This window comes from Canis aureus, chromosome 38, assembly GCF_053574225.1.
Source record: "Canis aureus isolate CA01 chromosome 38, VMU_Caureus_v.1.0, whole genome shotgun sequence".
In the NCBI taxonomy this organism is placed as follows: Eukaryota; Metazoa; Chordata; class Mammalia; order Carnivora; family Canidae; genus Canis; species Canis aureus.
In genome coordinates, this window is record NC_135648.1 from 254600 (window position 1) to 280997 (window position 26398).

Genomic DNA, 26398 nt, shown 5'->3' on the forward strand with positions numbered 1-26398 from the left:
ATGAGACGTGCTGGGCACTGGGCACGGTCAGGAATCACACCCTTGCCACGCCGCATGGAGGGCCACCCACAGTCAGCAGGTGTGTGAGCTGACGGTCACATGGCACGAGGGCTGCTCTGGGAGCAGGTGCACAGCCATCAGACTGACCGAGGGGACATGGGCCTGAGGAGATGGCATCGATTATGCTGAGCCCAATGGAGAGGCCTCCTGCAGATCTGGGAGGAGGAGGCTGTGGGCAGAGGGAGAGGGAGAGGGGAGAGGGAAAGAGGAGAGGGAGAGGGAGGGGGAGAGGGAGGGGGAGAGGGTGACGGGAGAGGGAAAGGGGAGAGGGAAGGGGGAGAAGGGAGAGGGGAGGGGGGAGAGGGAGAATGAGAGGGCAGAGGAGAGGGAGAGGGGAGAAGAGAGAGGGGAGAGGGTGAGGGCAGAGGGAGAGGGGAGGGGGAGAGGGGAGAAGGGAGAGGGAAGGGGAGAGAATGAGAGGGCAGAGGAGAGGGGGAGAGGGAGAGGGAGAGGGGAGAGAGAAAGGGGAGAGGGAGAAGGGAGAAGGGAGAGGGGAGGGGGAGAGGGGAGAGGGAGAGGGGAGAAGGGAGAGGGGAGACGGAGAGGGCGACAGGTGGTGCAAAGGCCCCGGGGACAGTGAGTGTCCAAGATACAGTGAGCATGGGGGCAGGGGGACGGACACGCGCGCAGCCAGATCACACTGGGCCCTGTAGACCCGGGCAGGGGATTTGGGCCCGACTCCCACGTGATGCAGCCCGAACAGCTTTTTACGCAGGGGATGCGACATGACTGGCTTACGTCCGGGAGGAGTTTGTGTTTTGTTATTTAAAGTACTTCTTTTTATATTTAGTCCGTGGAGAGGAATTCCTTGTGGGTTCTCAGCTGTTCACTTGGAAGCACTATAAGACATCTTTTAAGCAAAACATTCACAAAAATCGATCAGCCTTGGGCTACAAACACTGAATCACAGAGCACATTTTCTGGCCGCAGGGAAATTAAGATGCGAATGAGTAACAGAAAATACCCCCCATGTCTGGAAACTAATCCCTTCGTATGTAACCTGCGCGTCTAAGAGGTGACAGTGATAAAAAAATATATATATATTGTGAATGGAGAAGAGTGAAAATGCCGCAGCTCGGATCGTCCCTCGAACTACAGATTCAGGTGTTAGAAGAAAAGTAGCTGAGAATCCTGTGGTTGGTCGGGTCAAGTTTGCTAATAAGGTTGCTTGGAGTTTCTCTGCATCCGGGTTGGTTTTTCCTGACTGTCCTCGAAATCCCGGGAGAGCAGTGTCTCCAGCACCCGCTGTGACTGTCGACTTGTCCTTAAAGTTCTGTTAATTCTTCCTTTTCACACATCCTGGTGTGTGATTAGGTACACGCGAATACTGAGGCTCCTTCGAGAAACGTTAGACGAAGGACAGTTAATGAAACCCAAAGAAAGTACCGGAAAGGAAATAATAAATAAAAGAGGAAGCATTAATGAAAACAAGGAAACGTAGGTCAGAGACGATAACAAACCCCAGAAGCTTGTTCTTTGAAATCATTAAAACTGATTCCCCGGCAGGTGAAAGTGACCGCGGAACAAAGGTGGACGCCACATGGGCCGTGAGCGTGAGGGACACTGCTACAAATCCTGTATTAACAAAATACGACGTTACAACAAACTCCAGGCCAAAAACTCAGAAATGAAAAATCAAACAAACAAAAAACACTGTACAATTTACCAAAACTGACACAAGAAGAAGCAGAAAGGAGTTACAATCCTACAAATATTAAATAAGTCAAATTCAAAACGAAAACGTTCCTGCCAAGAAAACTCCAGGCCTAGTGGCTTCCCCGTGAACGCCACCAAACATTTAAGGAGGAAATCGCTCCCGTCACACACGGACACTCAGGGTTGCTTAGTGAGCGCGGCGCTACTGACTGTGAAACAAAGACTGAGTCAATCCGTCCCATCGACGTAGGCGCGTGTGTATGAATATTGGCAGATACAATCCAGCAACACATTAAAAAAGAAAACACGTCACGAGTAAGTTGGGCTTATTGGATGGTGATTGATTCAACATTGACAGCCAAGCCGTGTCACTACAGGGACAGAATAGAGGGGAAACACAGAATCGTCTCAATACGTGAAAAAGCATTTGATAAGTTTCAACATGCATTCAGGATACATTTTTAAAGATTTTATTTATTCATCCATGAGACACCTAGAGAGAGGCAGGGACACAGGCAAAGGGAGAGGCAGGCTCCGTGCAGGGAGCCTGATGTAGGACTCGATCCCGGGACCCCGGGGTCACGCCCTGGGCTGAAAGCAGACGCTCAACCACCGAGCCACCCAGACGTCCCACATTCATGATATTTTTTAAAAAACCCTCTTGGCTGATCACCAGGGAGCTACAGGTCAAAACCACAATGAGGCACCTGTCAGGAGGGCGAAAATGAACAAGTGAGGAGCCACGATGGTGGCGAGGACTTGAAGGGGCACCAAGCCTCTCAGCGTGGGGGGATGCAGGCGGGCGCAGCCACCCTGCACGCAGTGGAGGGTCCTCAGGAAGTTACAATTGGGCTGCCCTGCGACCCGGCTGTGTGTCCTTCACGTGCGTTCCCGCTGCTCTAGGTGCAGAAGGAGCTGCCGGGCCAGTCGCAGGGGCCGCGCTGACCACAGGCCCTGGGCGCAGCTCCTCCTCGGGGGGTGCACGGAGCCCTGGCCCTGGCCCTCAGCAGCTGGGACCCCACAGGGAAGCCTCCCAGAGGTTTGGAGGCGTCCTGGAACCTGCCCTGGACGCGCCGGCGTGGATGCAGCTTCACCCATGCCTGTTGATCTGCCTCCTGTGCAACCGCCTGGAACCGACTTGGAAGGAGGGTCAGCATGACCACTGACTGTCTTTGGAGCTGCTCAGGGACACGAGGTCGCGTCCTGACCAACGTGCAGATGAGCGTGCCTGTAGCAGCCAGACCCGGTGCAAACACACGCATCCCCCGTGGCTGCAGCCTCCAGGAGAGAAGCCCCCAGAGGAAAAGCAGAGGCTGTGGTTTTGCGCCCGGGGCTTGGGGTGCCTGGGTCCACGCCAAGCATCAGCTCCCCGGCAGGGAGGCGTCCGACCCAGGACTGTCCAAAACCCCTCCCCACATCAGGATCCCGAGGAGGAGGGGTCGGGGCAGGAGGCTGTAGCCCAGTGCCCTCTGCACCCAGGGACCACGGGCAGCAAACACAACCCACGAGGCGGACCGCGGCCTGGCCGCGCTGCGAATGGGCGCGAAATGAAATGTCTCCCTTAATGTCGGTGATACACCGGGTTTGGCAACACGCAGGTGATTCTCGCCCCCACGGCCCCCAGTACTGTCTCCATCATATGAGTGGATTTGCCTGAATCCTATTCTGGTCTCATTCAGGCGTTTATTTTTAAAACACGCAAGCTCCTTCCGCGTGCAGGTGGCCGCCTGAATCGGCGGGAGAGGGCGTGCTTGTTGCGCGGCGGGCCACGGGCGGCACCCACCGCGCCCCGGGCGCTGCACCTGCCGCAGACCCCGCGTCCCGGGCTCCCGGACCGGCCTCCAGCCTCGCAGCTGCCCAGGCCGGGCGGGCTCTGGAGTCACCCAGCGGCGTGGGGGTCCCTGCGCGTCCAGGACGCGGGGCGCGGGGGGTGCGGAGCTCGTGCACCGCTGGTGTCCGCTGAGTCCACACCCGCCTCGCATCGTGCGTCTGGACTAGAGTCGTGGGTCGCGGGGCGGGCCCGGGGCACCTGTGCGGGCACCTGTGCGGGCACCTGTGCGGGCGCGAGGGAGGCCCCGGGTGTCCGCGCGGGCAGGGCTGGCTGCTGCCTGGAAGCCCGGGAGGAGTCCAGGAGGCAGGGGCGGCCAGCGGCGCTGGGCCTCGGTGCGTCCGCGCGAGGAGCACACACGGAGTTGGAGGGCGGGGTCCCCATGTTTGTGGGCGACCGATGGGGTGACCCCGACCTAGGGCGCGGGCCTGAGGGCGCATGCGCCGTGCGCCCCGTGTCCCCGGGGCCCTGCGGGTCAAGGGCGCACAGGAGCGTGAGGACCGGGCTCTTCACCCCCGCAGTGACCCCGGGCCCCGCCCACCGCCCCGCCCCGCCCCCCCGCCCAGGCCCCGCCCAGGCCCCGCCCCTGATGCCCCAGCACCCCGCCCCTGCCCTAGCCCCGCCCCCACGGCCCTGGCCTCGCCCCTGCCCTAGCCCCGCCCCCCGCCCTGGCCCCGCCCTCTCCGCCCAGGCCCCGCCCCTGCCCTAGCCCCGCCCCCACGGCCCTGGCTCCGCCCTCTCCGCCCAGGCCCCGCCCCTGCTGCCCCAGCACCCCACCCCCACCCCCACCCCAGCCCCCACCGCCCCTGGCCCCGCCCCTGCCCTAGCCCCGCCCCCCAGCCCTGGCCCCGCCCTCTCCGCCCAGGCCCCGCCCCTGCTGCCCCAGCACCCCACCCCCACCCCCACCCCAGCCCCCACCGCCCCTGGCCCCGCCCCTGCCCTAGCCCCGCCCCCCAGCCCTGGCCCCGCCCTCTCCGCCCAGGCCCCGCCCCTGCTGCCCCAGCACCCCACCCCCACCGCCACCCCAGCCCCCACCGCCCCTGGCCCCGCCCCTGCCCTAGCCCCGCCCCCACGGCCCTGGCTCCGCCCTCTCCGCCCAGGCCCCGCCCCTGCTGCCCCAGCACCCCACCCCCACCCCAGCCCCCACCGCCCCTGGCCCCGCCCCTGCCCTAGCCCCGCCCCCGCCCGCCCTGGCCCCGCCCCGCCGCCGCCGCGGCCCCCTCCGTCCTCTGTCCCCTCGTCTGTGTCCGTCCCTCCGTCTGCCCGTCCTGTAGTTCGAGGCCTGCGCCCCCGCGTGTCTGCCCCTCCCCCTCCCCCTGCTCCTGGCTCTCTAAGGAGACGCCGCGGCCTCGGGCGCCCGCCTCCCCTCTCGCCCCGGGTCCGCCGGGGTCAGGCGCTCGACGGCCTTGCGGAGGCGCTGGCTGCGGGGTGTCGTGACCCTGGGAGCCCCGGGCCGGTGTCACCCCGGCCCCGAGGGCAGCCCCCGCCTGGGCCCCGCGCCTCGCGTCACACCCCGGACGCGCCTGCACCGGTGACACCAAGCGCACAGTCGCCGACGCCGCAGACAAGCGAGCTCGTGGCCACGCGGGCCCGTGGGGTCACTGCGACCTCCGCGCCCTGGGTCGCTGGCACCGCCCCGCTCGGTCCCCCAGACCTTCCGGGTAACACGTGTCCCTGCGTCCTCAGCCCCGGTCCTGGCCCGCGTCCACCTGCCCCACGGCCACACGCAACAGCCTCTTCGTGGGGCCCTTCAGCAAGAACCCGGCCTGGCAGCAAAGCTGGGAAACAAAGCTTTGGAGGAAAACCCCCGTCCTCAGGGACGCCGGGGTCAGAGCACACCTGCAGGTCAGCGAAGCCCAGGGGACACAGAAGAGAAGGCGCCTCTGAACACGCTCTTGGACGCTGGGGCCCTTCCTGCCCCAGCAACGGTCACCGGCCGCCACCGCCTGCAAGCGCCTCTGGCACGACCCGCACACAGGCCTTCTGGTGTGAGTGGACCCGCTCCCTGCTGGGAAGGTGCCCCCTGGACGCGTCCAGCCGTGGCCAGGTCGGCCTTCGCAGGGTCTGGGAGGGACACGGGAGGGTGAGCACTGCACACGTGTGTGTGAGAGGCTGCGGGGCTGGGGCGGGCTCACGGGACGCAGGACAGACTGACCGCACTGTGACAGATGCCCCCATGGTGAAGGCCCTCGCCCCCGGCCCTCGGCCTGCCCCACCTGCCCCGCGTCTGGAGGCTCCAGGCCCGGCCCTCCTAACCCCCAGCCCCGCTCTGCGGCTGATGAGGGATTGTGTGGATGGCAGCGGCCGCCAGGCCTGGGCTGTACGCCCCTCAAGGACAGGTCCGGCCACCTCTCCATCTTCACATCCCGCAGGATCCACCGTCGCCCACACAGAAGCAGGTGCACGACATGTGAGGAGTGGATGACGGCGTCAGGGGTGGGCAGCGCACTGGGGTGACCCTGGCTACGCAGAGGCAGCAGGCAGCCATGGGCAGGGCAGGCCCTGCGGGTCTGTGGTGAACACCTGCTGGCAGCCAGGGGGGCAGGTCCTCAGGGGATGGCCTGGCGTCACGTGACCCGTCCACGGTGCTGGCCCTCGCCTGCCTGAGTCTGGGAGCCTCGGGCAACCCCGGAGCAGGTGGGCCGCATGGGGCGGTGGGTGGCTGAGGCGCCCAGGGAGTGGACACCAGCCCACCAGAGGACAGGGGACAGAGGACAGGGGACAGGTGGGCGCAGAGGGTGCAGCGGCTGATGCGGGGCCCCGGGGTGGGGGAGCGCGGGGGCGGCAGATGGAGGCTGAGCGCAGCCTGTTGGCCAGGGGCTGGGCCTCGAGCACGTCCTCTGTGCAGAAATGTCTATTCATGTCTTCCGACTATTTTTAATGAGATTTGAGATTATTTGTTTTTTCGGCTGTTCCATGGGTTCTTCGTGTGCTCGGGGTGTCAGCCCGAAGGATGGAGGCTGAACAAAGGCCCGCCTGGGTCCCGAGTCCCTGAACCACTGGCCTCCTTGGCAAGGACGGGCTTGCAGGACCAGGCAAGAGGTGGGACGGGCACCTGAGATGCCAGTGGGCGCCGCGGCAGCAGGGCCTGGATGGTGGCTTGTGAGAGGCGCACCCGTGGGCCGGGGCGGAGGGAGAGGCCAACGGGCAGGAGCAGCAGGGGCGCCGGGCACAGCGGCTGCAGGGGCTCCTGCGAACATAGACGCTCCAGTTGTGGGACCGAGGGGCGGCGGCGGCCGGAAGACGGATGTGAGTTACGGGAGGCGTCCAGGGTGGCCCCCGGGTTCGGGCGCCGAGCCTGCCGACGGACACAATGGGCTGAACCCGGGGCCGGCGGGTCCTCCAATGCCCGGGAAGGACGGTGACTGGCTAGAGGGGCGAGTGGACAAGTGCGCAGCCCTGGGTGCACGTATGCAAGTGGGCGGCGGCTCCTGGGAGCAAACATGGGGAGAGGATGGCGTGGGCTCCGCCAGGCACCCCGCCAGGGGCCTGAGGACACAGGAAGGCGGCTCCGCAGGTGGGTGGCCTGGGGCGAGCAGCAGCGCTGCCGGGGAGCCACGTGCCCAGGTGGGAGGGTGCAGGGGCAGCAAGGGAGGGCTTCCCATTCCAGGGGTTGCTGCGGACGGAACATGGGGCACATCCCTTCCGGGCCCGGGGAGTCTCTCCTCTTGCCCTGTTTAAGTTCTAGGACGAAAGGGATCTGAATCTGTCTGCACACGGTGGGCGGGAGAAAGGAAGGCTGCGGGTGAGGAGGGGATGCAGTGGCCTGTGGTTGGGGAGGGGACCCAATCCTGCAGGAGGGCTTGCCTTCCTTCCCCTGAGGCAGTAGGGGATTCCTCAGCCTCTGGGGGAAGGCTGGTCCCCATGACGTGTCCACCCTCCAGGACCAGCTCTGGGTGCCTCCCAGGAGCCATCCTCCCCCTTCAGAGTCTGACCAGGAGCCTCTCTGCCCTCAAGGCACCGGGCCCAGATCTTCTAGAGGTGACCCCTGGCTCCTGGTGGTGCTGTGGCCTCACAGCCTCTCCCACTGGGTGGGGACCCCTGCCCTGGAGGAACCGGGTCTTACTCTTTACTTCCTCAGCACCCAGCATGCTGTGGGGTGAGCCGGCATTCCACAGGGGCTCCTCCTGGAGGAGGAGGGGAGGGAGGGAAGGAGGGGTGGGAGGGAGGCAGGGAGGGAGGAAGGAAGAGATGGCGAGAGGGAGGGAGGGAGAAGTGGGAGGGAGGGAGAGAGGGAGGGAGGGCGGGGGATGAACGGAGAGCTTGGACGGTGGCCGGAGGGTGGGTGGGTTCCAGATGAGGCGGCAGCAAGGCCCCAGCACAGACAGGGCTCTCCCACAGCCGCTCACCCCCCTTCCTTCTCCGAGCCCCGTGGACCACATTCCTTCATTTCCCAGTCCCCCCATCCAGCCCTGTGCACAGCTCCCGTCCCGCCCTCTGCTCCCCGAGCCTCAGGTCTCCCTCACGCCCCCCAGGAGCCGCGCTCACCCCGGCCCCTCGCCCGCTCCCCAGGCAGAGAAGTTCTGAGGACACAGACCCCGGTGAAAGTGGAGGACGGGTGGGGACACAGCACGCAGAAGGCAGGGGGGCGCCGACAAGGGTCTTCTGGCGTGGACGGCAAACCCCACGGAGCAGCGCAGCCTCCTGCACGGTGCCCCCGCGGGCTCATCCCCCCTCCGCTCGGGGACGCTGGGGAAAGCGGGGCGGGAGGACCGCGGGCAGCCGGGCTCTCTGCTGGGAGGCAAGAGCTCCCCTCGCCCAGTTCTTCCAAATGAAAGCAGTGAAAGGACAGGAAGCAGGGTCTGCACACTCACGGAAAAGCGGCCCGACCTCAACGCGTTTCGAGGTCCCGACCCCTCTGGCCTGTGACTTCTGAGTCCCTTGAAGCCCGCCAGACAGCCTCACCGTGAGCAACAGAAGCCTCTGAGAAGAACCAGGAAGATGAAGGAGGCGTGAAAGGCAATCCTCGGCTTATTATAACCGAAAAGCCATCCTCAGGGAAGGCGGAGCGCACCACATCGCTGAGGACTCGGCTGCGTCCACCTCCCGTGAGCGGCTGCGCGAGTCGTTGGAGGAGGAAATGGGACAGAGACACGGAAATTGATTTTCTTCGCGTTTCCTTAGTGAGAGGGTCCTGGGCGTCCCTGCCACAGTGGAAACACGCGTGTCTGCACGTGGGAGCTGGAGTCCAGGGCCCGCCTCAGCCCTTGGGGGATGCGGGACCACCCACAGGGCCGGTGCGAGCCCGGGGCCTCCCCCCAGGGAGGACGCCAGCCTAGGGGCGGTCGGGTCAGCAGGGCGAGCAGCACAGCAGGACCCACAGGTGGCCTCGGGCTCACGGCACTGGCCCTGCCCCGCCACCCGGGCCCTTCGCGTGGCGTGGCTCGCGTCTTCACAGCCTCGAAGACCCCTGGAGGGAAAGGGCCTGAGGAAGCGGGTTGGGGTCTCCGTACCGGCTCAGTGGGACTGAGCACAGACCGTGGGGAAGCGTGAATGACCACACGGGAAACAAGCCTCGTGGTCGGCCTCCGGGCAGCGTGCGAACCTTCTGTGTCCCCCCACACGCCCGATGCGGGGCTCCCACGGACCCCAGTGCGGTGTGCACGGCACTGCTGGGGAGAGCCTAGGAAGAGGCCGCGGCCCGGGCCTGGGGAGTGGCTCCGAGTCAGATCACCCGTGGACGGGGAGCCCGCAGTAGAGGCGGGGCGGCGCTGACCCCGCGTGGGGACCCCAGGACGTGCGCCTGGCAGTGTGATGGCAGACCTGAGCAAACCCAGCTTCCGCCGGATGGACTCTGCTCTCTCCCATCACAAGCCACGTGGGCAAGCCTCTGAGAGGCTGCAGAGCCCGAGGCCGAGGCTGTGCCTCCCCAGAGGCAGCCCTCCAGGCGCGTCAGGGGACAGTCTGGGCACTTGGCCTGCTGAGTTCTAAGCGCCCACGAAGGGCCACCGGGCGGGTCCTGAGGGACGGCTGGCAAGGCCCTCCACCCCCCGCACCGTCCGCCACCGGGGGCCCACCCAACGACCGACAGACAGCCTGTCATTCCAGAAGCCACGCGGGCCGGCGGCGTGTCCATAACGAGGCATCAGTGAGGGACGACACTGTGGAACGGCTGTCAGGTGACACCCGTCCAGCAAACCAATCAGCCTTCACACCAGTGTTTCCAGAGACGTGCCCGGCCGATGGCCGTCGGGTAGCACAGCACCGCCTTGCCTGCCCGAAGCTCCCAGCCACCCCCCAGCCCAGCCCGTCCCTGCAAAGGACACCCTCGCGGGGTCCCCGGGGGCCCAGCGTCCGGGCGCAGGACAAACAGCAAGGTAACGACTTAACACTTGCAAGTACAATCGATGGGAAGACGGAACTTGCTTCATAAAACGCATTTAAAACCCGCATTTCCATAATGAGACTGTTATTAAGTGATTTTTGACCTTCTCTGTTCCAGGCCAAATAATCTCTACGTTTGGCAAAACTTCAGGGCTTTGCTTTTAAAAAGAAAAGGGAAGGAGAGGAGGGGATTCTCATCTGTTTACGCACTGTGAGTCCACACACGGTGCTGGGCGCTGCGGGACAGCTGCCAACAGGCACTCAGCCGACAACCACGTGGGTCCGGGCGCCCCCGACGCGCGACCTTAAGGCTCAGACCCTCAGGAGCTCTTGGTCTGCAAGTTGTGGCCTTACAGCAAGTCCCAAAAGCAATGTTAAGGGTCACAACGGACACTTTAGAAATGAAATAGGAAGGAGAAGTCAGAGTGCATCCACCCGGTAAGGGGAGAACTGTTTGATGCAGTTTCATTAGTTGAAATAAAATAGATTTGTCTCAATGCAAAAAGGTTTGGAAGACACCGCTTCACCTGTACTGTAGCCTGTCGTTCCAGTCGAAGACACACATTTCCTTCAAATGATGTGGATGTTCCAGGTGTGGAGGGAGCCTGTGGGCTCCGCGTCCTGACTTTGCCATTTTCTGGCTGTGTGGTCCTGGGTGAGTTACCTAACCTGCCTGCGTCTTAGGTCTCCTTGTGCGTAAATGGGTGCATGAGAGCACGCGCCTCCTTCTGGGGCTACTGAGGAATATAAGGGAGATGGGAACTGCCGTAACTCAATGGCCCGCACGTGGTAAGTTCAGGACAGACGTAGGGAAGCTGTTGTGTCACTAATATTCAACCCGCCCCTTAAAGGACAAAGGCTTTGTAAAGAGTCAGACTCCTGGGATCCCTGGGTGGCGCAGCGGTTTGGCGCCTGCCTTTGGCCCAGGGCGCGATCCTGGAGACCCGGGATCGAATCCCACATCGGGCTCCCGGTGCATGGAGCCTGCTTCTCCCTCTGCCTGTGTCTCTGCCTCTCTCTCTCTCTCTCTCTCTGTGACTATCATAAATAAATAAAAATTTAAAAAAAAAAAAAGAGTCAGACTCCTGATTTCCTAGAGCCACCGTGATCTCCAAAACTATTCAGGCTTTTCCCCTCATTTGCCCTAGAATTGTCTCTGCAAATGACTGTTGAACATAAGAACAACAAATGCTGCGGGCGGCTCAGTGGTTCAGCACCTGCCTTCGGCCTGGGGCGTGATCCTGGGGTCCCGGGATCAAGTCCCGCATCGGGCTCCCTGCATGGAGCCTGCTTCTCCCTCTGCCTGGGTCTCTGCCTCTCTCTCTGTGTCTCTCATGAGTAAATAAATTAAAAATCTTTTTTAAAAGAAGTGGAGAAAGCCATGAACAAAAGAACAGGTCCAAGACACATTCTCAGATGTGATACAGAAGCGAAAATGCCACAAAGGAAACAAAGTGCTTCTAGGATGACTCTGCCTGTGAATATAGTCTCACTCCACAGCTCCGCACACTGACCCTTTACGTGTTTAAGGCGCATCTTGAAAAACGGGACGCTGACCACGGCCACTGTTTATTAGGCTAAACGGACTTCTCACTGAAGATGCAGGATCCCCCCAGGAGACATGGCCAAGATGCCAGGAAGCAGGACCAGGCGAGTCACGGCAGCACATGCAGCCCAGGAGCACGGTGTGGCGTACTCCCGCAGGTCCCCAGCAGCCGGGTACCGTGCACGCCTTACTCTCCTGCAGCCACACGTGGGGATGCAGTGCCCGCGGAGCCACCACCTGCACCGGCGCCCAGCAGGTAGGGGACTCTCCTGGGAACCAAGACGATGCGCCCATGTTTCAGGAAGTATCCAGAGATGAATACAAAGTCGGCCGTGTCTGAGCGTCTGAGCAAGTAGATGCAGCAGAAGTAAATCTTAATGGCATAAATTAGACTTGATTAAAATGCATAAAGACCACAGATGTGGAGTCGTAAGCGCTCCCCATTTGATGCCAAAACTGATATTTTCCCCTCTTGATTTAATTCCCTTTGATTACCCAATTATTCCTAAATCCTTTCACTCCGCTTCAGCTCCTATAAAACTGATAACGGTGCTAAGGCGTAACGCGCTTCCCACCCAGTCTCCAGAACGCTCCATAAACACATGCCCAACGACGTGACAGACGCACGGCAGCCTGTGACGGTAAGACGGTGAAAAGCGGAATGAGCCTTTCTGGGTTTGAGATAAAGCAGCCCCGGAAACCATCCGAGGGAGCGAGCCCAGGGTCTCTCCCACCCACAGGGGATGGGGAAGCGTCGTGTAGGCAGAAACTTCGGGGCTCTTGGCTGACTGACGACCTCTGACGAAGACGTACGTCAGTTCACAAAACTGGCTAGGACGTTAAAAACGGGGCTCTTCTCTGAAGCAAGTCCTTATCGGATATAACGAGGGTGCTCGCTAAACAGCTGTGACCCTGAGGGTCGTCCCGTGTTACCACGATGTGAGGCGAACGGGGGACCCCTCTGATCCCTTCCGCTCCTTCCGAGACTTCCAGTCTCTTTCTGATAAAAACTGGTAACGAAGCCCAAGCCGTCAGACCGACACAGCCCAGGAGACAGCTCACGGCTTACAGAATGAATCTCTTTTCCACGGCTCCCTGTGTTGTGTCTAAACCCTCAGCGTCCTCTCGTCTCCATGAGCAATACCCAACGCTTCCCTCATGCACAGGACTCTACAGTTTGCCAAGCGTACGAATGATCTCCTCTCAGCCCCGTGGGATCGACACACCGGTGACGGCGTTCATGTCCACGGCCACTTTATGAAAGTTCCGCCGCTAATAAGCAGCACTAGCTGTACAGTCTTCCGGAAACGTCTGTATCTGCCCCCTTCCTGCCCAGCGGTTCATCCACAAACGGGCCCGGATCACCTGGGAGGGTTCCATCTCCGCCTACGTTCTCCAGCGCCTCTGGGACTTTTCTCAGGGCCGGGGGCCGGGAGGGGAGAGCCAAACGCTGTGTGAAACAGGACGGAGGTGCTGGCTGCCATCGGGCCACGCGGGGCAGGGGGAGGCCCTCTGACCCCATACAGGTAACCCTCTCCTCGCCCGCAGAGCCTCCGTGTGAACCGTCTGGTGGCGATGCGCCCGTGCACAGGGTGGATCACCGATCCCCTCCTCCCCTCTGTAGGGTCCTCAGAGTCAAGTGGGATCTTCATAAAAGTATCTTGAAAACTACAAAGTCACAAGCACGTAGGTGCCCGCTGAAGCCTCAGGGCCGCACAGAATCTACGGGGCGCTTGCCGGAAGGGGTCTTACGGGTCGCCCAGATCAATTCCCCTCATTTTGTAGCCGAGAAATTTGAGACCACACAGACTCCCAGGCTCTCGACAGGGCCCAGAGCCCCTGCCCCAGGTCTGCACCCTTTTGGGGAGGCCATGCTGCAGCGCCCTGACCTCCAGCCGCAGCCGAAGCTGAGCTCCAGCCACACACAGGGGTCAGCCCGTTGAATAAATACCAAGGATTTTCTCTGAATCAGGACGTCGGCATGAATTCGTCCAACAGACCCGAACAGAGTGTGACGTCCGTCATTCCTTCCGACTGACAGATGCGGGGACGTTACCCTTCTGACGCCTTGCGCCCTCTGCCAGCCGCCTCCCAGCCACGGGCAACAGGGCTGCAGGGTCAGATGAAAAGAAGGAAGTCGCCAGGTACACACGAGCTCTCACCGCCTCCCGGGGGCGGACCTGCTGCTCCGACGGCCGTCCTGCACCTGCTGCCTTTGTCACTGGGACAGGAGGGCCACGGGGACTGCACGAGGGCCGGGGAGGTGGGCCCGGCTGTGTGCTCCGCTTTGGGGGGTGTAGCAGGGAGTAGGAGGCAGCCTGAGCCCCACCCCCACCCCGAGGAGCCGCCTCCTCCGTGCAGCCGCCGAGGACTGGCCACCCCACACCCGCTGGGGGTCGCAGTGTGACCCAAGGGCCATGGAAGGAACACAGGAAGGAGCGTCCCAGGTCCCCAGGACACGGCGCATGGGACTAGACTCATCAGCCAGGCAGTTGGCAGCTCCAAGGACGTCAGACTAAATTCAGGGAAATACAGGACTCGGTCTCCCCGCGGAGCCTCATCCCTGGCATGGCCGTCTGGCCGTGGGGTGAAAGCGGGAGGACTGAGCTGGGGGCGGCAACTCAGGCTGCAACCCCCCCCTCACCGGGTGAAGGGCGTCCGGGGACGGGTCTCTCCGTAGGGCCCCGCAGGGCTTTGGCAGCAGGTTTTCTGACCTCGGGACACTGGGTTTCCCCACGTGACCTTGTTTCTTGTGACCCAGCACGTGCACACCACTGGCGTCTGCCTGCCGAGTTCTAACCCAGTCCACACACGAGCCCCAGCAGCGGGGGTGACCGGGGGCGGAGAGGCGGAGAGGAACGTTCTCGAGTGTGTCCTGGAAAGGCTGCACCACCGGCCTCCTGCACACGGGGGGCAGGGGCAGCGCGTCAGGGCCCCCCTGGGCCCGGCCCCTCCTCAGCACGGCCGCCACTCTCCCGCGCGGGAATCCCCGTGCCCTCAACCCGCAAGCCCGACCGCGCTTCCTCGGGGCTCATGGACCACACCGGTGCGGTGGCTAATGATCTGAGCACACCATACGGGCCCTAAAGACTTTCTGATCCTTAAACGTGGGAGATCATGGGACGACTGCCCACTCACGTGGGGAACGTGAAACACAAATCTCCATCCTTGCCTTTAACGTGCAGAAAGCACGCATGTGAGGGGAAGAGAAGGATGCACAGATACGACGTGGGTTATTTGGGATTCCAGGACGACGGGGGACTTTTACATCCTTCCTAGACATTCCCATCTGGGAGCTCGTGGGTGACGACGGGGGACAGATCAGAGCTGGGCGGCCGAGGCGCTGCCAGTCCCCGGCACAAATGTCCTTCCCTTGGATCGTGGCCGAAGGCTGCCGGGAGGAGGAGGGGAAGCGCCGCGTAGGACGGAAGACCTCTGGGCAGCCTGGCTGCGAGGGAGCAGCTCCGCTTCCAGAAAGATCGTAGGCACCAAAGGGCACATTCCCACCATCCCGCGCGGCCCCAGACGCGGCCCCACGTGTCACCGCGGCGACAGCCTGGTGCTGCCCCAGGACCCCGCGCGGAAATCCATTCATTCAAGATGAAGACGAAGAAAACATGCAAGCAGATATTCGTTTACTCAGAAACAGGCTCAGGGTTTTTTTTTGTTTTGTTTTGTTTTGGGGTTTTTTTGCTGTTATTATTTTTCTTGAAAAATATTCTAAGATCCCTGAAGTTCTGTCGACACAGAAGCAAAGTAGCGCTTCTCCACGGCGGAGACGCGACCCGCAGCATCTCCACGGCCGGAACGGGGATCGACCTGCGCCCAGGACCCAGCACCGCACCCCTGTCCTTTCTGCTGGAGGAGCGGCGTCCGGGTCCGGGATTCGGCGCGGGCCCGTCTCCCGGCCCCGATGCTCTGCTACCTGCACCTGGATGTGGTTCGGCCGGCGACGCCGCGGCCTCCAGGGCACACGGCAGGGCTGACGCAGCCCCCAGAACATTTCCCGGCCGCCGGCTAGGGGCGCCACGGGCTCCGCGCAAGCCTCCTGGACCCTGCAGGCCACACAGCTCCCGGGAGCTGCCACAGATGCGGCCGTCACTCCCGGGTCGGAGAGGAGGAGGTGACACAGCTGCTCTTCATGCTTACGGGGCACAGCCCATCCCACAGGCTGGCGAACAGGGCGGGCTGCCCACCAGAGCAGCTCTGGCCTCGCAGCTGCAGGAGAAGGACCTGGATTGGTAAACTGAGGCCCAAGGGCAGCGGATTGGACTGGAAGCACAGTGGTGGGTGCAGCTGGGACCCCGGGCTCCTCCGGCACCCGGGTCTGCTCGTTGTGGACGGAGGGAGGATGGCCGTGTTTCCAGGGTCACTTCCACTCAGAAACAGGGTGGGGTCACCCCGAGGCAAGCGGTGGTAGCCCCTGCTGGGCGGGTCAGGACGGCAGGGGCGGGCCGAGGGGCAGCTGGGGTGGAGGAGGCAAGCCAGGGCCCCCGGAGCTGCCCGGGGGTGCCCCCACACGCCCCAGCCCCTCAGCCTACAGGTCCTGAGTGACACGGCCTCACATTTACACCTGCAGGACCCAGGATGGGGACGGGAGGACAGACAGCCGGGCCTGGCCGCCAACCCCAAATCCTGGGGCTCACTGGTGGCTCCGCCATCGCTTAGCTCAGGGACGTCACGCGGCCACTCGACCTTTCATTTGCTCCAAACCAGGCTCCACACCGCGGGCCCCATGGAGCTGAGTGCGGAGGGAGCGTCCCCCAGGGCCCCGGCGACAGCCGCTCCCAGCTGGACACACGGACGGCAGACACCTGGAAGCAGGGAGGTGCCCCAGGGCACCCCGCACGCCACCTTCCCCGCTGCGGCCGCTTCAGGGTCCCCGCAGAGGGAAGGGGGGAGGGGCCGCCCCTGCTACACCTTCGGTGTTGGGGTTCCAGGTAACACTCGCTCCCAACACGTTTCTGCTACTTTCTACGTCTTAGGACCTGGGTCTGTGCACACACATGGCGGCTCCTCAGCTCCCCTGGCTAGTGGAGGCTTCGGGTCTGGGTCCTGGGGTCCAGCTCAGGTGCCCCCATGCGTCCCACGCAGGGCCCGGCCCATGGTTGGGGGGGATGCGGCGGATGCAGGGCCCCATCTAGGGCCGGGGGATGCGGAGGACACAGGGTCCATCTAGGGCTGAGGGGACGTGGAGGACGCAGGGCCCCATCTAGGGCCGGGGGAACGCGGAGGACCCAAGTCTCCATCTAGGGCCAGGGGACGCGGAGGATGCAGGACCCACGAGCCACTCCGCCCCTCCCAGCAGGTTCCTGCCATTCGTGGCCTCTCTGATCTTGTCTCAGGGCCACGCTCGATCCCGCAATGGGATTACCCGAGAATCTTCCTGTATTGGAACTGGCTTATTGATTTTTTTTGGAATAAAATCTCAGCGGGTGGGAGGGCTGTCCCTGACCTGGCACCTGCACAGGGATGTGGCCCCTGGGGACGGGAGCCCAGACTGCGTGGCCGGGGGCACAGGGTGCTGGCGGTGGGCTCTTCCCCCAGAGCCCTCAGCCTGTCCCCAGGTGTCCCGCTGGCGTCCGCGGCCGGAGCCTACAGCTGGTGGACGCTCGGCCTCAGGTCCCTCGGAGCCGCCGTGTCCCCTGCCCAACAGCCCCTCGCCCTGCTGCCCCCCCCCCGCCGTTCTCAGCAGCGTCACCCGGACGCACAGCGCCCCTCACGCCACGCAGGAGCCAAGCCCCTACCCGCCGCTGCAGCGTTTCCCTCTGAGCCCGACAGGTCCTGGCGACACCCAGGCCGAGTCTCCGACGGAGGCAGGAAGTGCGTGCCCTCCGCCGTCCCCTCGGGCCGGAGCTGCGGCGGAGCCGTCCCGTCCCCGGCAGGGAGGACTGTCCGCTCCCCCGCGTGCCCGCTGGCAGGTCCCCTTGTCCCCAGGCCCCCTTCCCTCTGCTGGCCTCCGTGCACCGCGCTCCTCACCCCGGGGTAACTGCGCGAGGCCTGCAGGGAGCGTGACTCTAACGGTGCAGGTGCATCCGTTTAGTGTTCTCAAGATACCATCCCTGGGGCACAAACAGAAATACACCGGGTCTGTGTCCACGCGGATCTCCTCCAGTCAGGGAGCCAGAGCCATAACCGATTCAAGTCACACTACGGATGCAGCCCCACTGCAGCCCTGAGGCCACCCACACGTGTGCACACGCATGCACAGGTGCACCTGCCCAGGCCCTGCACTCCTGACCACGCACACGCATGCACACGTGCCCAGGCCCTGCACTCCTGACCATACACACACACGTGCCCGGGCCCTGCACTCCTGACCACGCACACGCATGCATGTGCCCAGCCCCTGCACTCTTGACCGTGCACACGCATGCACACATGCCCAGCCCCTGCACTCCTGACCATGCACGCACGCACACGCATCCACACGCACGCATCCGTCTACCTTCCTGGTCGCCGGCCTACAGCCTTTCCCAGCTTTTATCTTGCGTTGGTTCTCTGTGTGCAGAGTCTAGCTCCTACCCTGCAGGAGCCTTATCTGTTTTGTGGCAAAACGTCCTAAGTTCATTAATTTAAAAGGAGCGTGCTCGGTCCTTGCCGTGTCCCGAGCTCTGTATTTGAGGCCGGGGTGAGAAAAGTAAACGCAACAGTGGGAAGCTCCCGGGGCGGGTGAGGTTCTCTGGGAACCAATACCCTTTACTTTTGCTCCCCTGCGGGTGCCGAGCCCCCTTCCAGCTCTCAGGAAGGCGGGGAATCGCCCAAGTGACCCCACAGGTCCCGTGACGCTGTCGGCAGCAGAAATCCCGGGCCTTGTCATGCCGCTCGTTGTGTCTCAAAATGTCCCCGTGCTCATCCTTCCTTTGAAGTGAGGGTCATCGTCGGTCGGGCAGAGCTCGTTACTGACGTGTTAGTAAAGAACACGCGTCACCTCGTCACAGATCTGTTCTTGAAAATGCTTGACTGTGTTTCACGTGATCGCTGTCCTCTGTGACCTGCGCTTTATGTTCCGCGTAGGAGCGTCACAGCGGCGGGTCCTTGCCTTCAGCAGGAGGCCTCCGGGAGGGGCCGCGGAGACAGGACGAGGAGGCCTGGGCTGCTGGGATCGGCAAACGCGGCCGCGTGGTCCCAGCGACGAGAGAGGCGAGGCCGTGAGCGCGACGTGGGGGGCTCGGCGCTGCCCGGGGAAGACAAAGATGATGCTCGGGGACAGCGAGGACCATGGTCCACTTGCTGTGCAGGTGCCAGGCCGGGCTCTGAGCGTGTCGGGCGTCACGTCGCCGACACTCCTTCCGGCCCTGGAAGGTGAGCACCTCGGACAGAGCGGGGTGCCGAGGCCGCAGGGGCTCCTGACTCCTCCCAACCCCTGCCGCTGGACACAGGCTGGGTCGGGGAGACGGCAGGTTGTACGCTCCGCTGTCTGGCTCCTCCTGGCTGCGCGCGCAGCCCCCAAGGTGCAGGAGGCCGACTCGGGCTGGGCCCTGTGGACGCCAGGTGGGCAGCGTGCAGCGGGGACCCTGCTCCCGGGGGGCGTGCCCCGTGCTGCCCCTGACGCAGGGATGGGGGCGCCGCAGGACCCCACGAGGGGGCGCAGACGCAGGGCCTGGACCTGGCTCCGTGGATTCAGGTCCAGTTTTCAAGAGCCAATCGAGCTCCTAGAGGGCGTCGGAGAGAAGACACGCTTGTCCACGCGGAGGCAGGAGGAAGCGCAAGAGGGGCCGGGCGGGCGCCGCCTGCACCTGCTCCGTGGTCCTGCCGCGCCCGGGCCGCCCACGTGCGCGCAGTCCGGTGCTCGGCCGGAGTCCGCGGCCAGGCGGTGTCCAGTCTGGGAGCCACGTGTGAAGACACGGGACACATCACAGAGAGATCACGACCGTCACCGTCCCGGACACAGGACAAGGTGGCACAACCACGCGACGAGAGCCCAACGCCATTGTAAAAATCAGCGTGAAAAAGGAGGGTTCCTTGTAAGTACAACACAGTCACTCAAAAAACTTGACAAAACGTATGGGAAAAGTTACAGAAATCCTTCAGAAAAGGGAACGAGGGCAAAGAGATGGGACATTGGGAGGAAAGGACACACGTGACGGGGCGGATCTGGCCGAGCCAGCGTCCTGCTGAAGACACCCGGAGGAAGAGGCGAGCGACCAGGAGGGGTCGTCACAGCTGCGAGGCCAGGAGATGCCCGAAGCAGGGGCCCCCGGTGGACAAGACCAGAGCGGGCGAGCAGCCCCCAGACCCCACACAGCCCCGGGGACCCAGGAAGCCAGGCAGAAAGAGACGGACAGACGGCTTCCGGGGCAGGAGGACGGGGCCCAGGGGAGCCTGGGATCCAGGATGGGCTCGGGCTCGGGGTTGGGGTCGGGGTTGGGGTCGGGGTTGGGGGCAGGTGGATGGGGCCCAGGGGAGCTCGGGATTCAGGATGGGGCCAGGGTCGGGGTCAGGGTCAGGGGCAGGAGGATGGGGCCCAAGGGAGCCCAGGATCCGGGACGGGCTCGGGCTCGGGGTCAGGGTCAGGGTTGGGGGCAGGAGGACGGGGCACAGGGGAACCCAGGATCCAGGATGGGGTTGGGCTCGGGGTCGGAGTTGGGGGCAGGAAGACGGGGCCAGGGGAGCTCGGGATCCAGGACGGGGTCGGGCTCAGGGTTGGGGGCAGGAGGATGGAGCCCAGGGGAGCCCAGGATCCAGGAAAGGCTCGGGGTCAGGGTCGGGGGCAGGAGGATGGGGCCCAGGGAGGGCCAGGATGGGCTTGAGGACCTACGAGGACAGTGAGCGCTGCCTGCCTGGCAGCCCGTGGGGGGTCGCCTGTCACCCCGCCCATCCCCGCCACCTCCTGCAGCCAGAACGCGGGGCCAGGTGCCCGTTGGGGCCTTGGCGGGCGGCAGGTGCAGCCGCTGTTAGCACGGGGGACGCTGACTCAGCGCCAGGCAGAGCCTCCCGGGAACAGCGGGCAGCTTAGGAACAGCAGACCCGGGGCTGCCGGGGCCGCAGTGCAGGGGTCACCCGCGGAGCCCCCCAGCCCCGCACGGTCCGCAGGGCTCCCAGCAAGGCCCCCGCCCGGAACAGCAGGCCCACGGGGGAGCGTGCCCAGGTCCCCGACGCGGGTCTCCTTTGAGTCACGCCTGCTGCTCCACGTCCCCAGCCCCATGGCAGTGCGTGCTCAGGTGTCCCCACTGTCCCCTGCAGCCCACGAGCAGCGAGGGGGCGCGACGTCCTGGCCATGCTGGGGTTGCCGTGAGGTCAGAGAGGCCTGTACTGAGCCGGGGCGGGGGCCCACCTGCGCCTGCCCACCGCACCCCCATCGGTCACTCCTCAGGGTCTCAGAAACGCGTGTCCAACAGCTACGGTCACTTGTGGGTCACACGTGGGTCACGGGAGCAGCGCCCTCCTGCTCACAAGCAAACGAGCGAGTGAGCAAGGGAGCAGCTGCCTCTCCCCGGGGCCGTGGTCTGGGCTGTGGGAGGGGGCACACGGGGCCCGGACCCTCGGCCTCCTGGTCTGGGTCCATTTTCCACATCAGCCACGTCCCCCAGGTCGGGGACATTTTGTACAAGAATGCGGGACCCTCGGGGCTGATGCTGTCTTTAGAACCACCCCCTGCCCCCGGAACCCAAAGGAGGCTGAACGTGACGGGGGGCAGGGGGGCTGCTGTGTTCCTGATGACGTCAGTATTGAGCGGCGTCACCTGTCCCCGGGTTAATCTACGGAATCGACCAAATGATCCTAGAACGCAGGTGGGGAACAGTGTCACCGAGTAGCGGAGAACGTTTGCAGAAAGACGACGAGGTGACCGGGGCTTGGCTGCGTCCGGCGAGACGGGCGCAGAAGAGACGGCGGGTCAGGGGCTGGGACGGACGCCGGCCGTGAAGCCCCAGGGCCGTCCCGCGAGGCCGCACGGCGAGGTGGGCCACTCGCGGAGCCCAACGGTGCGCTGGGTCCCTGGCACGCAGGAGCGAGCGTCCAGGAGCTGAGCTTTAGGGTGACAAGCGCCACGCGGGAACCAGCTGGCTGTTGAGGCAGCTTCGGGCTGGTGAGCAGCCTGCGGGGCGCGGCACAGCCGGAGACACAAGCTGGTGGACTCTCCTTCGTTAGCGGAGACACAGGAGCCGCCACCCGGACCGGCCGCCGACGGGGGCTCCAGGAACCCGAAGCAGCAGAGACCCCGCAGAGAGCCCAGCTCACGACTGGAACCACCGTGACGCCAACAGGCAATAAGGACGCGCCCCCGGTTCCCGCCCTCGGGACCCAGGACCCCTGCACGGCGCCTCCTCCTCCAGGAAGCCGGTTGTCCTCGCGGCCGTTTCTCCAGCCAGAGATGACGTGTCTGTGTCTGCGACAGTCGGGCCCGTGGACACACCGCTCGCTCCTCGAGCGCTGGGGGCACAGCCACTCGGTTCCACGGGTTACGGGACCCGCAGCACCTGGAGGACTAGCGGCCGCGCCAACGCCCGGCGGGAAAGGACCGTCTTTAAGGGATCGCGGGGGGCGCCGTGAGAGGCTCCGCAGCCCGAGCCGCCGCGCCACCACCTTCCTGGGGACAAAACGTACACGTGCAGGAAAGACACATGCGTCTCATGTTCAAGACACTTCGCGTGGCGTTTAGTTTCTTGATTTCGGTCGTCGAGGTTCTGTTCGCGATTTCCACCGACGCGGCCCTTTGGACACGAGGGAAAGACGGGGATCGCGTGGTCCCGGCGGCAGCCACAGCGGCACCAGCGCCAGCCGCACGCCCGCCTCCAAGCCCGCCGGTGCCCACAGCAGGAAAGCCGACGTGGGGCCCAGGCCCTTGCAGGGAAGCGCGGGTTTCCGGGCTCCGAGGACGCCGAGAGGCCGAGGCCACGCTCGCCCCTAAATCCTGAACTGCCGTCACAGCATGGCCTCCGCGTGGGCCTTGGTGACCTGACCACGGCCAGGCGGCCGACACCCCCCGGCTTGCGCCCGCCAGCGTGAGGTTCCCGCCACGATCCCGGCTCCCCGGCGGCGGCCTGGGCAGCTCTGGTCCCAGAACCAGTGCCCACGGCTGGGCGTTCACGCCGCCAGCAGTGCTTCCCTGCACAGGCCCGGGCACCGCACCCCGAGCGGCGCGGCTCCATCCCCAGAAAGGAGCTCGGCACAGCACTCAGGCCCCAGGGAGGGGACACGGCCGGACAGAGGGCGCGCGACCCGGCGCTGAGAGGAGCCACCCGGAAAGTGCACACGGGGCAGCGTCCCCCACAACCACGAGCATGTGAGAGGGAAGTGCAAGGGGTGTGTGGGGAGGAGGCGCCCCGGAGGGGGGAACAGTCGCCCTCGTGGACCTCGCTCTGTACGTGCTTCCACGTGTGGTCCCGTGGCCCGAGCCCCCTGGTGCCGCTGCTACGCCGCCAGCTGTCCATGGAGGCCTCGAGCGCCCCTGCGTCCTGCGCGTCTGTGAACACGCATGTGCACTGCTCTGTGGACGGTCTATGCTTCCCGCGCACCCCTGCACCGAGCACCCACAGCCCCGCCCAGTCACCACGCTCCCCCCCCCCCCGCACCCCTGCACAGAGACCAAAGTAAACACGACCTGTTTGGGTTCGTTGCTGTGAAGAGAACCAACATCGTAGAGGAGTGACCCTCCCGACCCAGCTCTACTCCCGCACTGGTAATTCCACGAGATAAAAGTCACCAATTTCAAACAGAAACATCACACAGCAGGTCAAACCTTCATTTCCAGAAAGCCTCGCTCATCCTCCCTGTTGAAAACCCCAGCGTCCCGGGACAACGACGAGCGCGCATCCGTCAGGTCTACAGCTCCCGCCCTCCCCCGCCCCCCAGAATACAAGTCCGCCCTGGAGCCTGGGCCTGTGTGCGGCAGGTGCGCCCGCCCGAGTGCCCACGGCCCACCCAGGGCACAGGCCGCCTCGGAGCCGCCTCCCCAGTCAGAGGCGCTGCATGGATGATTCGCAGACCATCACCACGCGGGGCGTGGCCGGGCTGACACCCGCCCTGTCCCTTCCCAGGCGCCCATGCTTAGCAACAGGTGAGCAGCTCACCTTGTGAGGACGGACCAGGAATCCGTAAGACAGTGTGTCTCTGACGTCTCTGTGGTGTCTGTCCTAAATGCTGTGGCTGGTTTTCCAAACAAATTGGAAAAACTATTTATCTGCCCCTTCTTGCCCTGCGTGCAGAGACAAGGAGCCGTGGTCTCTTTTGCTACCTGTGGTTATTCTGATTGTCAAACACCAAGCGAACTTGCAAACTGAGACAAGGATAAAGGAAAGTCGCCTGGGAACATCACCCTTGTCATCACTAGCAATAAATAATGCTAAGTTTTGCACTGAATTAAAAATATATGGGGCAGCCCGGGTGGCCCGCCTTCAGCTCAAGGTGTGATCCTGGAGACCCGAGATCGAGTACCGCGTTGGGCTCCCTGCATGGAGCTTGCTTCTCCCTCTGCCTGTGTCTCTGCCTCTCTCTCTCTCTCTCTCTCTCTCTAAATCTTTATATATATACATAAGAAAACACAATTTTATGCAAGCGTTTTGCATCTGGACTTTTGAGGAGAAAGTGGCCCTCCGTTGCGTGCTTCCCTGGGAGCAGGATGCGTCCCTTGCTGTGTCTCTCCAGGGTATACAGCAAGCACTCACCGAAGACCGATGGGGAGATGCGAGGCAGAGAACCGGCTTCATGGGAGGTCGGAAGCCATCACCGTGCTGTAGTCACAGAATCGGAGCCGGCCGGCGGCATGGGGAGGACGGCGCCAGGGGCCCGCCGTGCGCCTGCCCAAGGCCACGGGGCCAGCCAAGCAGGGACTGAGCCTCGCCCGTCACCCCTGAGGATCGCCGGCCGCATCCGCCGCGGAGCTCCCTGGCTGAGGGCAGGTCTCCAGGCCTTCGGAGGCTTTTGAACTACGCCTCGATGCCGAAGGACAGGCTGCGGGTGCTCCTCTGCACGTATCCGGTCAATATTTACTGGACAGAGATCTTGCCCTGCCCCGTCCAGCACCCCAGAGCCACAGGACCATGGCCTCCCTCCACCTCGTCGCTCGGGCCTCTGGCAGCCGAGATGGGCGGCCTCTGTAGGAAATCCTCCGCAGGCCTCCAGAGCTCTCAGATTCCACCTTTTGGATAAATCAAACACTTTCCGTGCTGCTCACACATATTCAGGTGGCCTTTTGCTGAAGAGACGTCGTTTGTAGTTTGAGAAGTTGGGATTTTCGTTTATGGTCTAGGTGCAGCGTGACGTGGTGACTTTTAGACGTCACGCGGCATGAAGAGCTCCCACTACACCAGGTAAGAACACCCTCGGTAAGACTCCGAGAGACGGGCGGCTCGGAACCAGCGAGCCGATCGAGGCCCGAGACCCCCAGCGGGTGCACAGCCCAGTGCCGTGGCCACAACGACACCTCCAGGGGCTGCATCCGGCGCACAGGTGCCGCCCTGACATGGGGGCAGGGCTGAGGGGGCCAAGGGCAGGTCTGCAGGCACCAACAGGAACCAACGGGGCTCGGAGGAGTCGAGCACCCCCGGCGCCCCAGAGCAAGTCCTCAGGCCTGCAGCCCACCCTCGGAATCCTCACCAGCTGCCAAGGACCCGAAGCAGAGGGGGCCAGCCTATTAGTCCCCCTAACTCGGTGGCTCCGCCGGGTGTGTTGCTCTAGGTCAGCCCCACTCTCTGGACCTCCCCCAGGTGTGCCGTTCTAGGTCAGCACCCCCTCCCGACCCTCCCAGGTGTCCTGTTCTACGTCAGCCCCCCTCCCGACCCCCCTGCATGTGCTGTTCTAGGTCAGCCCTGCTCTCCCGACCCCCCAGGTGTGCTGTTCTAGGTCAGCCCCCCTCTCCCAACCCCCCCAGGTGTGCTGTTCTAGGTCAGCCCCCTCTCCTGACCCCCCAGGTGTGCTGTTCTAGGTCAGCCCTGCCACTCACCCGCACAGACGACCTCATGACCACCTCCATACTTTGCACACAGTGTCTCCCCTCCTTGCTTTGCCCCAACACCCAGCCGTCAGCTTCAGCTCCCAGCCTAACGGCCCTTTTGCTCTAGAACCTTTCCTGAATTCTCCTCCAACCTCGTAGGCCACCTCCAAACGGAAGTGGTCTCAACGGCCCTGAAACTCTGGCACCTTTGCGATCGCCCGCGGTCATTATTTTCTCAACAGCGTGGCAGTAACTCGGGGCTCCTTCCAGCCGCCAGTCAGCGTCAGCTGGGCCTTGCCTGTGTGTCGGACGCCGTGCTGAGCGCCGGGGACCCAGGCGAATAAACCCGGGTCCTGCCTTCGGGGCCTTGCGGGCCAGTGGGTGACACCGCTCTATGGGGAGGGCTGGACGCAGCGGCCAGGGAAACGTGAAAGCGACTTTGCCACTTCTGGGTGTTTTGAAGTAAATTTGTTCCCTGGACAAATAAGAGAGAATAAGAGAGCGTCCTTGTAGGTAAGAGAACGTTGGACACCACAGGGCCTGGCAGGTGTTCGGCACAGGGTGTGGACGGCTCCCAGTTATTTACTGAACGGAGACAGCAAAGGCCTGGACTGCCCGACACTCTGCGCCCCCTCATTCCCGGGCACCCACTGAGTGCCTCCACGGTTTCCGGCCGCACACCAACCCCTGGAGTCAGGCAGCAGCATCCCCGTTTACAGTGAGGCCACCAGGCTTCCGAGGGCCGAAGCCCCAAGGCCTGGAGCCGCAGAGCCAGGGCCGGGCCTGCGTTCCTGACCCCACCGGGCTGTGCCGGTGAATCTCCTCCGGGCCTGACTTGCAGGGCAAACCCGGAGCCCCCTTCCCTCCAGGCAAACAGCCCGTGCGTCTCTGGAGGGAGAGGAGCAGCCCAGACCCCGCTGCATGCTCCATGCGGACCCCGGGGACAGCACGGCTGAGCATCCCTGTAAACCGCTGTTAGTCCTCTACGGGCATCGGATCTTGGGGTGCCAGACACGGGCCCTTTGCCCTAACTTACAAAAGACACCTTGGAAAGAGCCACCCGGGAGTCACCTCGAGCCCGCTCAGCCCCACACGTTCCCTCCTCGGT

At 63.7% G+C, this 26398-nt stretch overlaps 1 protein-coding gene across 1 annotated transcript in view; it reads right to left on the bottom strand.

Moving 5' to 3' along the window:
- Positions 1-26398, bottom strand: part of SUSD4 (sushi domain containing 4) — a 44636-nt gene that overhangs the window by 15559 nt on the left and 2679 nt on the right. The window lies entirely within an intron of this gene.